The 17160-nt window shown below is 47.0% G+C and overlaps 1 protein-coding gene across 1 annotated transcript in view; it reads right to left on the bottom strand.

The window, feature by feature from the left end:
- LOC147692440 (sodium/calcium exchanger 2-like) overlaps nucleotides 1-17160 on the bottom strand; it is a 1124793-nt gene that overhangs the window by 1004691 nt on the left and 102942 nt on the right. Inside the window, exon 2 of the mRNA XM_086938642.1 lies at nucleotides 2996-3074. The gene's annotated coding sequence lies outside the window, so the exon portion shown is untranslated. The remainder of the gene's footprint in view (nucleotides 1-2995; nucleotides 3075-17160) is intronic.

Genomic DNA, 17160 nt, shown 5'->3' on the forward strand with positions numbered 1-17160 from the left:
ACATAATATATTTTTCTCAAAACCTGAGGGGTGAATTGTGGTCTACAACAATGTCCCCTTGCTGCTAGTTCTCATATCTTGTCCCTTCTGAGAGCAGTGAATGGGGTGTGGAAGTACAGATTCTATTTGGGATCAATCGATTGTATGTACAATCCATTTGGCTGAGGTCAGATTTTGCCAGTTGTGAACAATAGGTCTTGGTCTCACTCCCACCATAACCAGGGAATATTTCTCATCTTGGTTAGGTCCTTGTTCATTGAATCATCTTCTGAAGTCTCTCCCATGGCCTGTTTTGTCATTTGCTGAGAAAATGTATTATAGCTTCATTGATTCCTCCAGTACATTTCCAGTCTTTAAATCCTTGAGGACAATGTGGATAGTTACAGGCAGATGAGTGTTCTCTGTCCCAACTGGCCATGTCAAATATATTGCTAAGAATAATCTTTTGCAGCACAAATTTGTCTTTGTCCAGTACAAACTTGCCCAGCTCCTTAAAAGATTGCCCCATTGTAGCACGAGGCGAGTATCTCAACACCTAGGTCTCCCATTTTGGGATTAACTGTGGCCAAGATGGACCTTCAGTGTTTCGAAGTGAAGTCACTCGGCCCAAAGGCAGTTCCTCACCTCTAATCTAATGGTTTCACAAACAAGTGAGTTCATCATGATCCGACATTAGTTCCTCCTTTCCATCGGTATCTTCTGGTCTTTCCACCATCTCAACAGGTGTAGTGCCATCTTCCTCTTCCCCTTCATGCCATGTATCAAAATCTTATTCTGGGTTGATGGATCACTCTATTGGTTGGGCCTAGCTCCTCCACGTTATTCCGAAGCCTGCTCTCCTGCGCTCTCTCTGTCTGAACAGAATTCCTCTTCCTTCATTGCGGGCCTCCAGTCAGTGGCCTACACCCCCATCATATCCATATCTATTACACGTTTTGCGCAAGGGTGACTAGCTGGAGTCAGCTCTCTTCATAAATGGCCTGCATAGATTTTGAGATGTGTCTCAGCTCGGGTTTGTGGATATGGGTGATTCCACCATCTGTTTCACCTAAGATCGGATTTAGGATCACTCATGTATGGGATTATTTTAACTCCTATCCCAGAGTTGGGTGTTGATATGCCCCCCATCCTCCCCCAAGAAGCAGCCACTTTTGTAGATGTTTATTGGCAAGGTTATGTGCTGCTGTAATGGCTTTTGCCACCCGCAATTCCCACAGATACAGAAATAACCTTTCTCGATTCTCCTTCATTGAGAAGACTGTTTCTCCTCCACAATTAATGTGTCATCACTGCTAAACTCACACAATCGTTAATTCATGTTTGTTGTTTTTCAGACAATAAGGATAAAATGTGACTGTCATTAAGGCATGTATTACTAAACAAAAACATCTGTGTGCAACCAGGAGATGAATGAGCCAGTGCTCGATAGCAAGGAGGTGTATCATTCTAGGGGAAACCACGTTTACAACGCTGTTAAAACAACGCAATGCTATTACAACACGTTTGTGACTACGACTGCCTTGTTAGTACGCAATACCTTTACATCCCAAGCCATTACAATGACTTGCTGTAGGGGGCACAAAGGTATTGGATGTAAAATCCAACACCTTCCCTGCTGTTGCGCAAACTGGAGTAGAAATACTAAATAATACTATTCCTAAGTCCAGCGCGCCCCCTACAGCAAGTCGTTGCAATGACTTGCCATATACAGGTATTGCATTCTAACAATGCAGTCGTTGTAAGAACCATGTTGTAATAGTACACGATGTATAAGCATGCGTTGTAACATGCTATATTCCTTTATAGTCACTACGATAGCCACAGTCATGCAGGTAACAGGGGTGGGGCCGGGTGGGATTTCGAGGGACAATGCAGAGGGAAAATTAAATAAATAATTAATTTTCCCGCTGCATCGTTCCTCGGATGCCCCTCCCCCCCATACGGGCCCTATCGCCCCATCTGTTACCTGCACGGACCGCTGCTGCCTCTACATGCATGGTCAGATAGGCCTATGGGGCAATCAGTCAGTGCTCAACGGGCTGGTCTGACGGGCCAGTGTGTGAGCCTGTTTTTTTACTGCAGGCCTGTTGTATGGTCTGCTGGGCCCGTTTTTAGAATTAATGTCCCTGATATTAAAAAGCATTGCCTTTAACAATCTCACATTCATGCATTCTCCCATACTCTGGAAGATACTTACACTGCTTGTCTTTGCGAGTTCAAAACTATCCCAATTTGTGAATATTGGGCTTTTTTTTAGCTATCTCATTAACGAATGGGGACCACTTTTATTTTGGTGCTCGGGTCTATTTTCAGTCCCAGACTGACCCTCATTGCGTGGAGCCAATACCTCCTTCTGCTGTCCTCCCAAATGCGCTGATGGCAATCAGTGGAAACAGCTTCAGCCCTCTTCTGCTCTGTGGCTGTACACAGCCTGAGGGAGCAGACACTACAGTGCCAACAGACATCACTTTTGCACTCCTGCACCCTGCCTCTCCCAGGGCACTCTGGCACACATCCACTGAGAGGGAGCCTACCCGGCACCAACAAGTCATCACTCCATCCATCTTAGCTGATGAACCCAGGCATCCCCGCTGACTATGAGTGACCCCTGTCAATGCATGAGACCACGCCTGGCCGCACTCGACTTACCCAATCAAGCACTGCAAGAGCAGTAGGAAGAATAAATTAAGGCAAATACCCCTCCAAGTACATCTTAAATATAATCAGACAAATGTAAACAGTCGGAGAAATCAGAATGACCAAAGATCCCCACAACAGAGAAGGGAATACACTGAATGGTATTAAACTGGTGTCTGCAACAAAGAAATATTTTATTTTCAGATGGATTCAGATATTGGTGGAGGGCTCAATCGTTAAAATATGGTTTGTGTTTGTGGTTTCACTATTCAGGAGGTGTGGGTAAGGAAATGTTTTGGATAATGTTCAGATCAAGTTGCTGTCAGTAAGAATAAAGGAAATGAAACATAATTCTTACCTTTGGTCCTGACAGAATTTATCATTTGATTCTAGTGGCTAGATTGAAGACCGCAAACATGTGGCTTGGTGGTACCCAGCTGACAGAAGGAAGCACAGAAAGTGGAGTCCATTAATATACCAGAACAACTCAGTAATTTAATTTGTCTTACTTTCAGAGTACAAGGTTGTGCAATACATATTAGAATTTCATATCAGAACCGATTTGGAACAACTCACTCCTCAAAATTCATAACCACACTTTCTTTTGGAAATCTTGGTATTCTCGTGGAATATGTTGGATTTCCCAATTAATATCTCAAGGTACACCTCTCTCCTTTCAGGAGCTCCAATCCCTTTACTCATTACCTGCTTCTGCCCGGGCACAACACGCTACCCTTTTACCTGTCTTGATCTCCTATCTTCGCTCCTTGTCATCTTCCAATGATGTTCCTCTAGATCATAAATCCACTTCTATTTTACTGGAAGCTTCTCCTTCTGCATCTGCTTTGTATAATTCATTCCGCTTTGTTGATGGTAGACCTAAATCGCGCATTGAAAACGCTTGGGAATCTGATCTCTCTCAGACCTGTCCTGTACTTCTTTGAGATAAAATTTGGACTAAACTTCATAAAACCTCTAGAGCTGCGAATACCACCCAAACTTTATATTTTATTTATAACAGAACCCTATTCACTCCACTAGTTCTATCCCGTTTATTACCAGATACCCCTTCTACTTGTTGGTCATGTCCCTGTTCCGCTGCAGACCTCAAACATATGTTGTTTGAATGCCCTCCTACTTCCCAGTTCTGGCAACTAGTTTGGAAGCAAATACAGAAAATCTTTCAATTTCAAGTTCCCTTTTCCCCTACGCAAATTTTTCTAGGCTCTCTCTCACCAGAACTTCCTCTTTCCCCCAGTCATTATCTTTTACTTGACCTCTTCATAGCTGTAGCTTTTCACACCATCACTTCGAACTGGAAACAGGCTGCAACTATTTCCTACCAATCTTGGTAGAATGCGGTTTGTTTTCATCATCGTTTGGATACCAATTATGTTACACCTATATCCCTAGCTATTAAACGAGACTTGACCTGGCTTCCTTTAGTAACATGCCTTTCCTCCTCTGCTCCTATACATCCCTCCCCTGATCCTAACACAGTTGAAGTCCGTAAACCCCCATGATTTTCTTGTTCTTTGATTACTGTAATTATTAAGTTTCATCATATTAATTTTGCCTTTTATCTAAATTTAAGTACTATTGTTCATAATTCTTCATGCTTGTTGTGCATACCCTACATGGAATTCATTAATGTATTGCTTATTTTGTATATCTATTTATTGGAACTCTTCCTTCCCTCTCCCCCTCCCTTCCCCTTCCTCTATTTTTTTTTCTTCAATAAATCAAACTTAAAAAAAAAAAAAGAATTTCATATCAGGATTTCCCAAAAAGACTAAAAGCACATGTGAATGGCAAGACATGTATTTAAGAGATACAGAAAAAATAGCGCTTTGTGTTGTCAATTCAGCAAACACTGGGGGGCAGATTTACAAGCCCCTTGCGCCTCTTTTACGCTGCCGATGCTTCACTTTGTGACGCAGCTGCGGCGCAAAAGATGTGCCATGGTGCAGGGTATTTACAACGTGACGAATCTGGGAGATGAGTCATGTTGTAAATCCCTGCGCCATAAGGAGGCATTCCAGCGCAGGGGAGGGGGGGGGGGGGGGGGGGCTTCGGGGCGTTCCTGCGCAGGAACGCCTCCTAAAAGTGGCTGAGTGAAATCTACAAGATTTCACTCAGTCACTTTTAGGCCAATGCTGCGTCAAACCCTGCGTCTGCTTGAAGCAGGCGTAAGGCTTGAGGCAGCATTGGAAGAATAGGCCCCCCTGGGCATTGCTGGAGCTGCGTCGCGCTTGCGACGCAACTCCAGCAACGCGCCGCCTTTACACCACAGATGCGTGATGCATCTGTGCCATTTTTGCCCCATGGTGCGCCGCATCCTAAATGCGGCAAATCATGGGTGGCGGAGCTGCGACGCACAATTACTGGCGCATCCCTGCTAATTTGCAGGGATACGCCAGTAATTGTAAATCTGCCCCCTGGATATTTACCATAATATACTTTAAAAGCATTCAATTTTATATTTACTGTAAAAAGAAAAAAGAACGATATCTAATTCTGACTATGAAAACTACCTAACCGTTTTAAGGTGCATTTCCCATGATGAAAAACCAACCCGGGCTAAATCCAGATATTCTAACATTTTACTTCGTGGTCGCCCCACTTTTTTGGTACAGTCAAGATGCCAAATGCTAGTCGGCATGTACAAAGACACGTATGACGTTACACTGCGTTTCGAAGGCGTTATGTGGGTGGAGCTGCAGAGTTCCCATGTATTCATCCATTTATTTTGATTCAAACCCAGATTTACTCAAGGCAGCGAACCTAGGTTTGTGTCAAAATGGTGCGGCGCCTACCCAAGAGAGGCTTAACGAGGAGAAATATCTTAATTTTAATATCTTAGTTAACTTCCTCTTTCCATGTGAGCTACAGAAAGAGAAAAATGCCTCTAAGGATTGATTTTGTGCAGGAAAGTATTCCTTCTTGCACAAAACAATCCTGCCCGTATTGAGGGCACCCGTGCAAGGATACCTGAATTGGAGCTATACTGCTTGAAGTGTGCCAGTGCTGGGAGAAAGCAAATATGCTCTCTCCCTTTCCTTCAACACTCTTCAGCAAGGCAACTGGTTAGTAAATCTGGCCCCAGGTATTCATCTTTCGGTTTAATGTCACAATAACGAGGAGAAAAATATGGGACAGATTTACTAACCTTTCACGCAGTGTTACAAAGCAGGGCAATTTGCAGCACTGAACTGCTTGGAAGGGAGAGAGCAATTGAGGTTCCGTGACAATTGTAAGTGGTGTTTTCGACTCGCACGAATATGGTCGAGTCTGGTATCTACGAACCGCAAATGACGAGTTTGGTAAGTGTGCGCAGTTTCGCTGTGCTAACTTAAACCGTTCGTTTGTTACGTGGGTTTTTCATCTGTACCCACGGGTTCCATCTTAGATGCGGCATCCATTTTGTCTCTTGCCCTCAAGTAGCCAGCGAACGGACGTTGTCCGCTTCGCGACCCTGGGACTCCCAAGATATTTGCGGAAGACACATGTCCTTTGTGAGTGTCTTTATGATGAGGGGGATGATACTGTAAGGCAGATGGCCCCGCTCGAGGCTCATCTCGCCGTGCCGGTTTATTGTCTCAGCCGTGCATCTCATTAGGCACGTCCCTTTGATGCCTGTAGCTCGTGTTTCCCGATACCTCCCCTTTTACACCCTTTTCCAATCTCCCCACTGATTCCATCTTCCTCTGCACCTGTCCTTGTTCCTTTTTTCGATCTGTTTTACTGCTGATTGGAATGTACTAATGGTGGGAAGATGGGTTTTTACAGTTGGGAACCGCCAAATGTTTCCGCACTTATGTTCCGGACCTTATGAGTATCATAAAGCCGGTGGCAGTGGCTTACTCTATCCGCTGACGCTTGTGTACACAGCATGCACTGTTAGCGCTGTATTAGTAGCGTTTTTAAAACTTAGCGCGTTCTGCTAATTTTAACTTGTTCAGTGTACTGTTGGGAAAAATTCTCTTTCTGTGCCTTACCTATTGGCTAACAGCATCTGTTGGGGGACTGTTGACCGCCTACTCCCGCCCCGGTCCGCCGCGCCCATCTTGGACGTTTGTTGCGGAGGGTGGAGGAGGAGCCCAATCACTTCCGGGCTCAGGGCTGCAACATCCGCGCTCTAGTCGCGCTGTATGTTAATTCTATAAATTCCCTGCTTGTAAACACTCGCGCTGTGGAGAGGAGAAAGCCGGTGGCAGTGGCTTACTCTATCCGCTGACGCTTGTGTACACAGCATGCACTGTTAGCGCTGTATTAGTAGCGTTTTTAAAACTTAGCGCGTTCTGCTAATTTTAACTTGTTCAGTGTACTGTTGGGAAAAATTCTCTTTCTGTGCCTTACCTATTGGCTAACAGCATCTGTTGGGGTACTGTTGACCGCCTACTCCCGCCCCGGTCCGCCGCGCCCATCTTGGACGTTTGTTGCGGAGGGTGGAGGAGGAGCCCAATCACTTCCGGGCTCAGGGCTGCAACATCCGCGCTCTAGTCGCGCTGTATGTTAATTCTATAAATTCCCTGCTTGTAAACACTCGCGCTGTGGAGAGGAGAAAGCCGGTGGCAGTGGCTTACTCTATCCGCTGACGCTTGTGTACACAGCATGCACTGTTAGCGCTGTATTAGTAGCGTTTTTAAAACTTAGCGCGTTCTGCTAATTTTAACTTGTTCAGTGTACTGTTGGGAAAAATTCTCTTTCTGTGCCTTACCTATTGGCTAACAGCATCTGTTGGGGTACTGTTGACCGCCTACTCCCGCCCCGGTCCGCCGCGCCCATCTTGGACGTTTGTTGCGGAGGGTGGAGGAGGAGCCCAATCACTTCCGGGCTCAGGGCTGCAACATCCGCGCTCTAGTCGCGCTGTATGTTAATTCTATAAATTCCCTGCTTGTAAACACTCGCGCTGTGGAGAGGAGAAAGCCGGTGGCAGTGGCTTACTCTATCCGCTGACGCTTGTGTACACAGCATGCACTGTTAGCGCTGTATTAGTAGCGTTTTTAAAACTTAGCGCGTTCTGCTAATTTTAACTTGTTCAGTGTACTGTTGGGAAAAATTCTCTTTCTGTGCCTTACCTATTGGCTAACAGCATCTGTTGGGGTACTGTTGACCGCCTACTCCCGCCCCGGTCCGCCGCGCCCATCTTGGACGTTTGTTGCGGAGGGTGGAGGAGGAGCCCAATCACTTCCGGGCTCAGGGCTGCAACATCCGCGCTCTAGTCGCGCTGTATGTTAATTCTATAAATTCCCTGCTTGTAAACACTCGCGCTGTGGAGAGGAGAAAGCCGGTGGCAGTGGCTTACTCTATCCGCTGACGCTTGTGTACACAGCATGCACTGTTAGCGCTGTATTAGTAGCGTTTTTAAAACTTAGCGCGTTCTGCTAATTTTAACTTGTTCAGTGTACTGTTGGGAAAAATTCTCTTTCTGTGCCTTACCTATTGGCTAACAGCATCTGTTGGGGTACTGTTGACCGCCTACTCCCGCCCCGGTCCGCCGCGCCCATCTTGGACGTTTGTTGCGGAGGGTGGAGGAGGAGCCCAATCACTTCCGGGCTCAGGGCTGCAACATCCGCGCTCTAGTCGCGCTGTATGTTAATTCTATAAATTCCCTGCTTGTAAACACTCGCGCTGTGGAGAGGAGAAAGCCGGTGGCAGTGGCTTACTCTATCCGCTGACGCTTGTGTACACAGCGTGCACTGTTAGCGCTGTATTAGTAGCGTTTTTAAAACTTAGCGCGTTCTGCTAATTTTAACTTGTTCAGTGTACTGTTGGGAAAAATTCTCTTTCTGTGCCTTACCTATTGGCTAACAGCATCTGTTGGGGTACTGTTGACCGCCTACTCCCGCCCCGGTCCGCCGCGCCCATCTTGGACGTTTGTTGCGGAGGGTGGAGGAGGAGCCCAATCACTTCCGGGCTCAGGGCTGCAACATCCGCGCTCTAGTCGCCCCTACCCCCTCCATAAATGTGCAGAGGTCCGCGGCCGCGCAGCGGACGCGTGCAGCGGGCGCGCCGGAAGCGCGCCGAAGTCGAGCCAAAGTCCAGCCCGTCTGCGCCCGTCCGCGGCCGGACGGGGCGCGGGGCGACGACTCCTGGCCATTCTACACCCCACAGTATACGGTATGACAGACAGGCGCTATTAGATCTCCGTCCTGGAGTCACCCTATCCTGTTTTCACACCATGGAGGCGCTGCTTTTGCACTGCTGCCCTTCATGCTCTTTCACGCCTAACAAGCCACCCATCAGGACAGGCTCTTTAATACGGACTAAGGCGGGTTTGATTAACTGCCGCTCTCTGGGCAAACACGGTATACAAATTCATCAACTATTGGAGGATGATGGCTTTGATGTGATGTTTTTCACGGAGACTTGGCTTGGGGAACTTTCCGACCCGGACATCATTGAAGCCATGCCTTCTGGCTACTCCTTATCCAGACTTGATAGGAAGGATGGCAGGGGAGGTGGAATTGCTATTGCCACTAAAACTCCCTTGCAATGCTCCCTATCGCCTCTGATCATAGATCACTGTGAAGCTGGATTTTTTACCATCATAGTAAACCCTCAGTTTTCCTTCTCTGGCATTCTTGTGTACAGACCTCCCGGAAGACTGTATGATTTTACATCCAGCCTTCTAGAAAACACTGCTCACCTTGCTATTAGGAAGAACAATTTCCTGGTGCTAGGCGACATGAACGCTCATTTTGATGACCCCCTCGATTCCGGAGCAAAGGACATTAGGTCTGCTCTTCAGTCTCTGCAGCTAGATCTCATAAATTTTGATCCCACTCACAGACTAGGTCACCTTCTTGACCCCATCTTTGGAAACGTTTCCAGAGTACACGCTCTTTCTCCTATTCCGGTACCCTGGTCAGATCACTCCATTGTTCCTTTCTACCTGCAGAGATCTGAGCCCGATCCGAAAAAAAATGACACGGATCTCCGGTACCAGCGCCGGAAATGGAGAAATTTCTCTCAGGACACGTTCAATAAATTGATTGGAATAGGAGACTCTCTTGAAAGCACTGACTGTGAAATAGCCTACAGTCAGTTGCAGGACAGAATTTGAAGGGCCCTAGATAAAACCGCTCCTACTCGCAACCTTAAAAATCTCATTAACCCCAGAAAATCCACTCCCTGGTACACTGCAGAACTACAAGCAAGCAAATCTGCGTGCAAAAAATTAGAACGCGATTGGCGTATTAACTTTTGCCCAGTTATTAAACTTCAATATAAACAAGCGCAAAAGGAATACTATAAAAAAGTCCGTATTTCTAAAGCCATGCATTACAAGACGCGCATTGGGGAGGCAGAGAACTCCTCTAAAGAGCTTTTTAAAATTTTTAAAGAAATTTCTGTGCTCACTAATGATAATGCGCCTTGCGACAACTCAGTGGAAACTTGCAATAAGATTGCTCGCTACTTTTCAGACAAAATCACCAACATCTATACCAGTTTCTCTGATAAGCTGCTATCCGGCCGTGATTTTACAGAAAGTGCTGTTGCTAATTCCACTGAGTCTTGTCTCCAATACTTCTCGGTTCCCACTCCCGATATGCTTATAAACATCTGCAAGAGCGTCAAATCGGGTTCCCCTCGGGACCCTGCTCCCCCGAAAGTACTCAGAGAGAGCTTACAGGTACTAGAACCCTACTTTAGGCATATCATTCAATTATCCTTCTCCTCTGCGCATTTACCGACTGATTGGAAGAAGGCAATTGTATTACCTATCAAAAAGAAGCCTAATGTAAGTCAGGACACCTTGGAAAATCTGAGACCAATCTCTCTATTACCTTATCTTGCTAAAGTGACCGAAAAAATTGCAAACAAACAACTTATGGCTCACTTTGAAGCTAATAAATCCTTGCATAGCTCCCAGTCCGGTTTTCGGACCAATTACTCCACCGAGACAGCCCTCCTGAGAGCTACTGAAACGCTTCGGGCAGGAGCTGATGAGGGTCATATGATGGCGCTCATAATGCTGGACCTCAGTGCTGCGTTTGACACTGTAGCTCATTCCATCCTGCTACAGTGTCTAAACCAGGCTGGGGTCACAAAGGCGGCATTGGGATGGCTTAAATCCTTCCTAATAGACCGAAGCTTCCAGGTTCAGAGAGGCAATTCCCTCTCAGACAGCATTGCCCTAGAACAGGGGGTGCCTCAGGGCTCTGCCCTGAGCCCCACCCTGTTTAACCTTTATATGGCCCCGCTGGCGGAGGTGGTTCAATCGTACGGCATAAAATTAGTATCTTATGCCGACGATACCCAACTCCTCATCTCCCTATCCCAGACACCCACCTTGGCTGCTGCTAATTTCAAAACGTGCATGCAGGAGCTTGCAGGCTGGATGAACCAACACTGCCTCAAGCTCAATGGTTCGAAAACAGAGGTGCTTGTGATTGGGGGTAACTCGGTCAGTTGGACCCTGGACTGGTGGCCTTCTTGTCTAGGTCCTATGCCTTCTCCATGCAAGGAAGCAAAGAACCTGGGTGTATGGGTTGATCCCAGACTCTCCTATGACAGCCACGTCCAGAAGCTAGCAGGAAAGTGCTTTGTTGTATTGAAGACCTTAAATCGCACCCTGGACCTCCTTCCTTTAGAGGCCAGACGCACGATGACCCAAGCTTTAGTCACCTCCCGTATTGATTACGGTAATGTTCTACTCTTAGGAACCACTGAGAAGAACATTAAAAAACTTCAGGTTCTCCAGAACACGGCGGCCCGTCTGGTCCTCAGGCTTCCCAGAAGAGCGGCCTCCAAGCCTACACTAGTGGCTCTTCACTGGCTCCCTATAAAAAAGAGGATCTTGTTTAAAGCGCTCCTTATATGCTACAGGATTACCTCTCAGGTAGCCCCTGAATATCTGAAGGATCTCGCAATCCCCTATATGCCCAACAGAGAATTGCGCTCCAAGGGTACCGGGCTTCTGTGTGCCCCCCGGATAAACAAAGCCAGAATGGGAGGGCGCTCCTTTCGTGCACTGGCGGCCAAGAATTGGAACCTTCTTCCTCTGCATATTAGATTGGCTGAGACAGAGACCTTATTTAGGAGACTTTTAAAAACTCACCTTTTCACCCTTTAGGTCGCTCACTTTCTCCTGCTTCTCTCTCCACAGCGCGGGGACACGCCGAGATGGCGTCACCAGGCGCTTTATAAAATCCTTTATTATTATTATTATTATTAAAGTGACCAAAGCGACCCCTCTGGGGGATGATTGTGGGAACCGGGTTGTAAACCTTTGTCTGCTATGCAAACCTATGGGAGAATCGTGTATAAAAGGAGCGACCCACAGAACCAATTTGAAGCAGTCTCCCCGAACTACACTCGTTGTACTTCCGTGATTTCTGTGTTTCCCTGCAGCAAATAAACCTTGAATCTTTGACGCCGAAGGAAGTGTCCCGTGTCTCTGTCATTCGTACGCCGGAGCAGGTTACCCACGAAGGTTTCAGGTGTTGTCCCCTGGCACCGCTGGGTCTTAAAGAACCCAGTCCTTCAGTTGGCGCCCAACGTGGGGCTGCATCAGTGGTACCGGTCCAAGCCCGACGATCGTGAGGAACTTCGTGTGAAATCTCCGAGGGAAGGTGCACTCCGCTTCATCGATCCTGTTGTCGAAACAAGTGGCCCGAAGACTTTTCCCGCGAAGATTCCCGCCTCCTGACGGCTGCGACGGACTGCTGCCCTGACTGTAGACCTGTTTTGGCGCCTGGCGTAGACCTTGGTAGAGCGAGACGATTGACGGGCCTTCCTGGTGACGCCATCAATCTTTGAGTTAAGTATTTGTGGGTCGCTCCCAGAGTTCTTGGTTGTGGTTGCTTAGTGGTTGCATGGTTCCATTGCATTTGTAGTTCTTGGTACTTTGTTGTGTTGTTTGACGACTGCAGCCGCCAAAAACCGAGGGTTTTTGCTTTTTGCTGGGATGTGGTAAATCCCGTAACCCTTGAAGTTTGTGAAACTCGGCTAGTGTGCAAGATGCCTGGTCGTAGTACTTTGTTTAGTTGTTTCAGACGTTGTGGTGCGGATTCCCGACTGGAGGACTCGTGTCCGATACCTCCGGTTGGAACTCCGACTTATGAACTGTACAGTAAACATGGGCTAGGCCCGATTACTTTTAATGATTATTGGATTCGCTATACTAAGAAGGACGGTGTCCTTAGTTGGCCACCTCACGGTAGCTTTGAGACCCCGATCTTAGATAACCTAGAGGCTAAATTGTTCGAGAAAAAGTCACGGCCGGCCATGTTTGATGCCTTTCGGTTGTGGCGTAAAGAAGCCCGATAGAAAGAAATCAGACAGACTAAACGAAATCAGAGAGATGGTGTTGCTACCATTGTAAAGAAAGCAGAGCAATTTCAGCGTGATAAGGAGGTTAAGGAAAAGGAAGTGTTTGATAGACTACAGCGCATGACTATAGATAAATGCTATCCTGCTTTGCCTACGGAGTCGGAAAAGAAGGAAGAAGCAGTTGAGGATCCTTTAATGTCCTATCTTATGAAGTCGCCACCTCCGTATGTACAGGGTACCGCAGCTCCTGCGGTTCCCCCTGTACCTATTCTTCCACCTATTCTTCCTCCGCCTGTTCCTCAACCTGCACCCGTTCTTCCGACTGTTCCTGCTCCTTTGCCTGTTGCTATCCCTACTGCTCCTCCGCTTCCACATACTCCTGCTCCCGCTACTGCTCCTGCTCTGTTAACTCCTGCTGTTGCTTCTGTCTCTACTCCTTCGCTTGTTAGTCCTGTGTCCTATACTTCTCCCTCTACTCGTAGTCGTACTTCTCCTCTTGCAGCTAGCTTCTTTCATTCTCTCGGACCTGTCCTTGGGTCCGCTGATTCAGATGGTCCTCAAAGACGTAGTCAGCTTGCTGGTAACAGGGAACGCGCTTCGTTATATAATATGGCGATGGGTTGGATGACACATCCTCTTAGAAATCCACCACGTGTCGTACTCGATACGTTTTGTCAATTCAATATACCAACTCAAAGATTCGTGTTCGAAGAAATGTGTAAGGTTCTTCGTGATCAGATATCGGTCGATGCACCTGACGAGGTGCTGACCGCTTTGTCTGACCTACAGCTTCAGTTCTCGACTGGACTGATAGTGGATACCAATGTTCGACGTGCTGTTGAACGGTTGCTATCTTTCCGTCCCACTCCTATACCTCAAGCCTTGTTTGTTGAAGATGTTGAAAGGCAGCCAGATGAGTCTGGTCAGTTTCCTATGCGAGAAGTTCCACCAGTGTGGATGCCAGGTAATCCTGCAGCTCAACCTCCGATCTTGCCGTTCTTTCTGAGAGTGTGGATACACCTCCCATGGAAACGCTCTGAAGTGTTACAGGTGAAGCAATCTTTGCCTGACCCTCGCAAAAATCCTGCAGGGTATTATAAAGAATTATCGCAGCTCGTAGATGCTACGGTAATGAATCTTGCTGATATTGACATGCTGTTTGGCAATGTTGTACCGCAACCGGTATGGGCTAAGATTCGTCAGGAAAATCACGCAAACGAATTAGGTGGTGATTGGGCTGCCATTGTAGCGGCGGATGGTCGACAAATTGGTGGTGCTAAACCCGAGCAGTTGATTGCTGCTCTTCCTCAAAGAATAATTACGCTAATGAAAACTCTGATGCCAGCTATGAAGGTGAATTGGGACAAATTGTCAGCTTGTAGACAGAAGAAGGACGAGAGTGTCTCCGACTTCTTTACGAGGTTCGAGGAGGCATTCATCGACCATAGTGGCCAGGATATGAGCACTGAGGGTGGTCAACGGTTGTTTGTGGACAAATTTGTTTCAAACTTATTGCCCGATTTGAGCAATAAATTGAAAAATTCAGAAAGTGCGTGGGCCGTTTCTACCTCGGCTCAAATATTGGCTACGGCACAGTATTATGAGAATAGAGAGAAAGAAGAGAACGACCGTGCTGATAAAAAGACGAAAGAACTTAAAAGTAAAGTGTTGTTACAGCAGGCCTATCCCCCACGTTCGAATCAGAATGCTTCGCAACAAAATAGATCGCAGCCGCAATCGAACCGATCACAATCTCGTAATGACTCCTCTTCCCAAAGATCTTCGTTAGGGTACAACCAATGTGCCTATTGTAGACAGGAGGGTCATATCAAATTCAATTGTCCTGTTCTAAACGATCGTAATAGCGGTAATTCATCTAGAGGAGGTCGTGGTGGTTCACAGCAGACATCACGCGGTAGGGGTCGTGGTGCTCAGAATGACCGTTCAGATAACTCATCAAATTCCGATAATTGTTTTGATCAACGTGGATCATCGCAAGGACGATCTGCCCAGTACAATGTAGACGATTATTACGTCGATCAGGGAACTGACGACAATAATTACTAGGACAGCCATAGACAAGGAGAGGGAGTGGTATCAGTTCCGGTCGATCAGAGAGGGCCTTACGTCGCAGTTGCTACATCGGGCGTCGTTGAGCCTTTTCTGTTGGACACTGGTGCAGCGAAAAGTTCCATAAAGCATTCGAAACTCCCTGGCGCACCTTTGTCTGGCTTAACAAATGTTTCCGTTGGATTCTCTGGCGCCCCCGTTAGCAATCCAGTTTCGCGCCCTCTGCCCCTTACAATTGGGCCTCGTGAGCTGCAAGCTCCGTTGATTTTGACCACGGGTTGTGGTGAAAATCTTTTGGGTCTGGATTTGCTTAAGCGTTTGTATGCAACTCTGTATTGTTCCCCTGCGGGTGTAAAGCTTACGTTGGGAGAGAGGGTTGTCTCTCCTATGTACTTGTCTCTCGATAAGCTTCCACCGGAATTGAGTTCTCTTCCTGCATCTTTGTGGGCAACGGGTCCCAATGACGTGGGCCTGCTTGACATCTCCCCTTATGTTGTTCAGTTGAAATCTAATGTGCGGTTGCCACGTATTCCCCAGTATCGTATCTCTCTTGATGGTGAACGAGCATTGTTAGCGATCATCTATGATTTGATCGAGAAAGACGTTATTGAGGAAACGCGGGGAAACGTGTGCAACAGCCCTGTACTGCCCATTCTTAAACGTACTGATCCTTCAAAACCACCTGTTTATCGTTTTGTTATCGATTTACGGGAGGTGAATAAAATTGTGATTCCTCAGTTCCCCGTTGTGCCTGACATCACGGCACTACTGACTCTGATTCCAGCTTCTGCATCTTCGTTTTCGGTGATTGACTTGAAGAATGCGTTCTTCAGCATTCCCATTGCAGAAGAGAGCAGAGACCTCTTCGGTTTCTCTCTTGGTGGACGCAGCTTCCGGTTCAAACGCGCTCCTCAGGGCTACTGTGAGAGTCCATCGATTTACAGTCAAGCCTTGAAGGGTCAACTGGATGCGTTTTCATTGCCGGCCGGTGCGGCCTTAATCCAATATGTCGACGACTTATTGGTAGCTGCAGATACTCAGGACATTTGCAAAATTGCTACGGTATCGCTGCTGCAACATCTCTGCGAATTAAATCACAAGGTGTCACCTTCTAAACTCCAATATTGTTGTCAAGAAGTAACCTATCTAGGTCACTTATTGTCAAAGGAGGGAAGGCGGTTGACCCCAGAGAGAATTGCAGCAATTGCGCGAATGGCTGTGCCAACAACCCAAAGAGATGTGCGTGCCTTTCTAGGTATCACGTCGTACTGCAGGCAATGGATTCCAAATTTTTCATTGCTAGCGAAACCATTGGTAGCTCTCACGTGCAAGGATGTTTCAACTCCTTTACCATGGACGGAAGAATGTCAGAAAAGTTTTTCTGAGCTACGTGATTCATTGTGTTCGGCTCCTGTGTTAGGTACTCCTGACTACAGTAAGCCGTTTACATTATATGTTCACGAGAGGGAAGGTTGTGCGTTGAGTGTCTTAACGCAACCTTTTGGTGGTAAGCAACGTCCATGTGCATATTTTTCCTCGACCTTGGACCCGGTAGCTAGAGCATTGCCGAGTTGTTTGAGAGCAACAGCGGCAGCTGCGGTGTCCATCCGACAATCAGCAGGATTGGTCATGGATAATATGCTTACGGTGATGGTTCCGCATGCAGTCGACACTCTTTTAAATCGTACGAAAACCCAGCACTTGACGAGTGCGAGATTGTCTGGGTACGAGCTGACGCTGCTGGCAAGCCACATTCAGATAAAACGTTGCAAGGTTCTGAATCCGGCGACTTTGTTACCAATTAGCTCAGAGTCAGATGAAATAACAGAACACGACTGTTATTTGAGGACAGAAGAGGAAACAAAAGGTCGAGTGGACCTTAAAAACACTCCTTTGGAAGACCCAGATGGAACGCTGTATGTGGATGGTTCATGTTTTAAATTACCGAATGGCGATGTGACTACTGCATATGCTGTTGTAACGTTGAATACTGTTGTTGAGACTGCACGATTAAACCAGAATTCTGCCCAAGCTGCAGAACTGGTCGCTCTCACCAGAGCGTGTGTGTTAGCGAAAGGGAAACGTGTGAATGTGTTTACCGACAGCCAATACGCTTTTGGTGTCGCCCATAGCTTTGGACGGTTGTGGAGAGAGAGAGGTTTTCTGACATCG

Source organism: Lissotriton vulgaris, chromosome 9 (assembly GCF_964263255.1).
Source record: "Lissotriton vulgaris chromosome 9, aLisVul1.2, whole genome shotgun sequence".
Taxonomy (NCBI): domain Eukaryota; kingdom Metazoa; phylum Chordata; class Amphibia; order Caudata; family Salamandridae; genus Lissotriton; species Lissotriton vulgaris.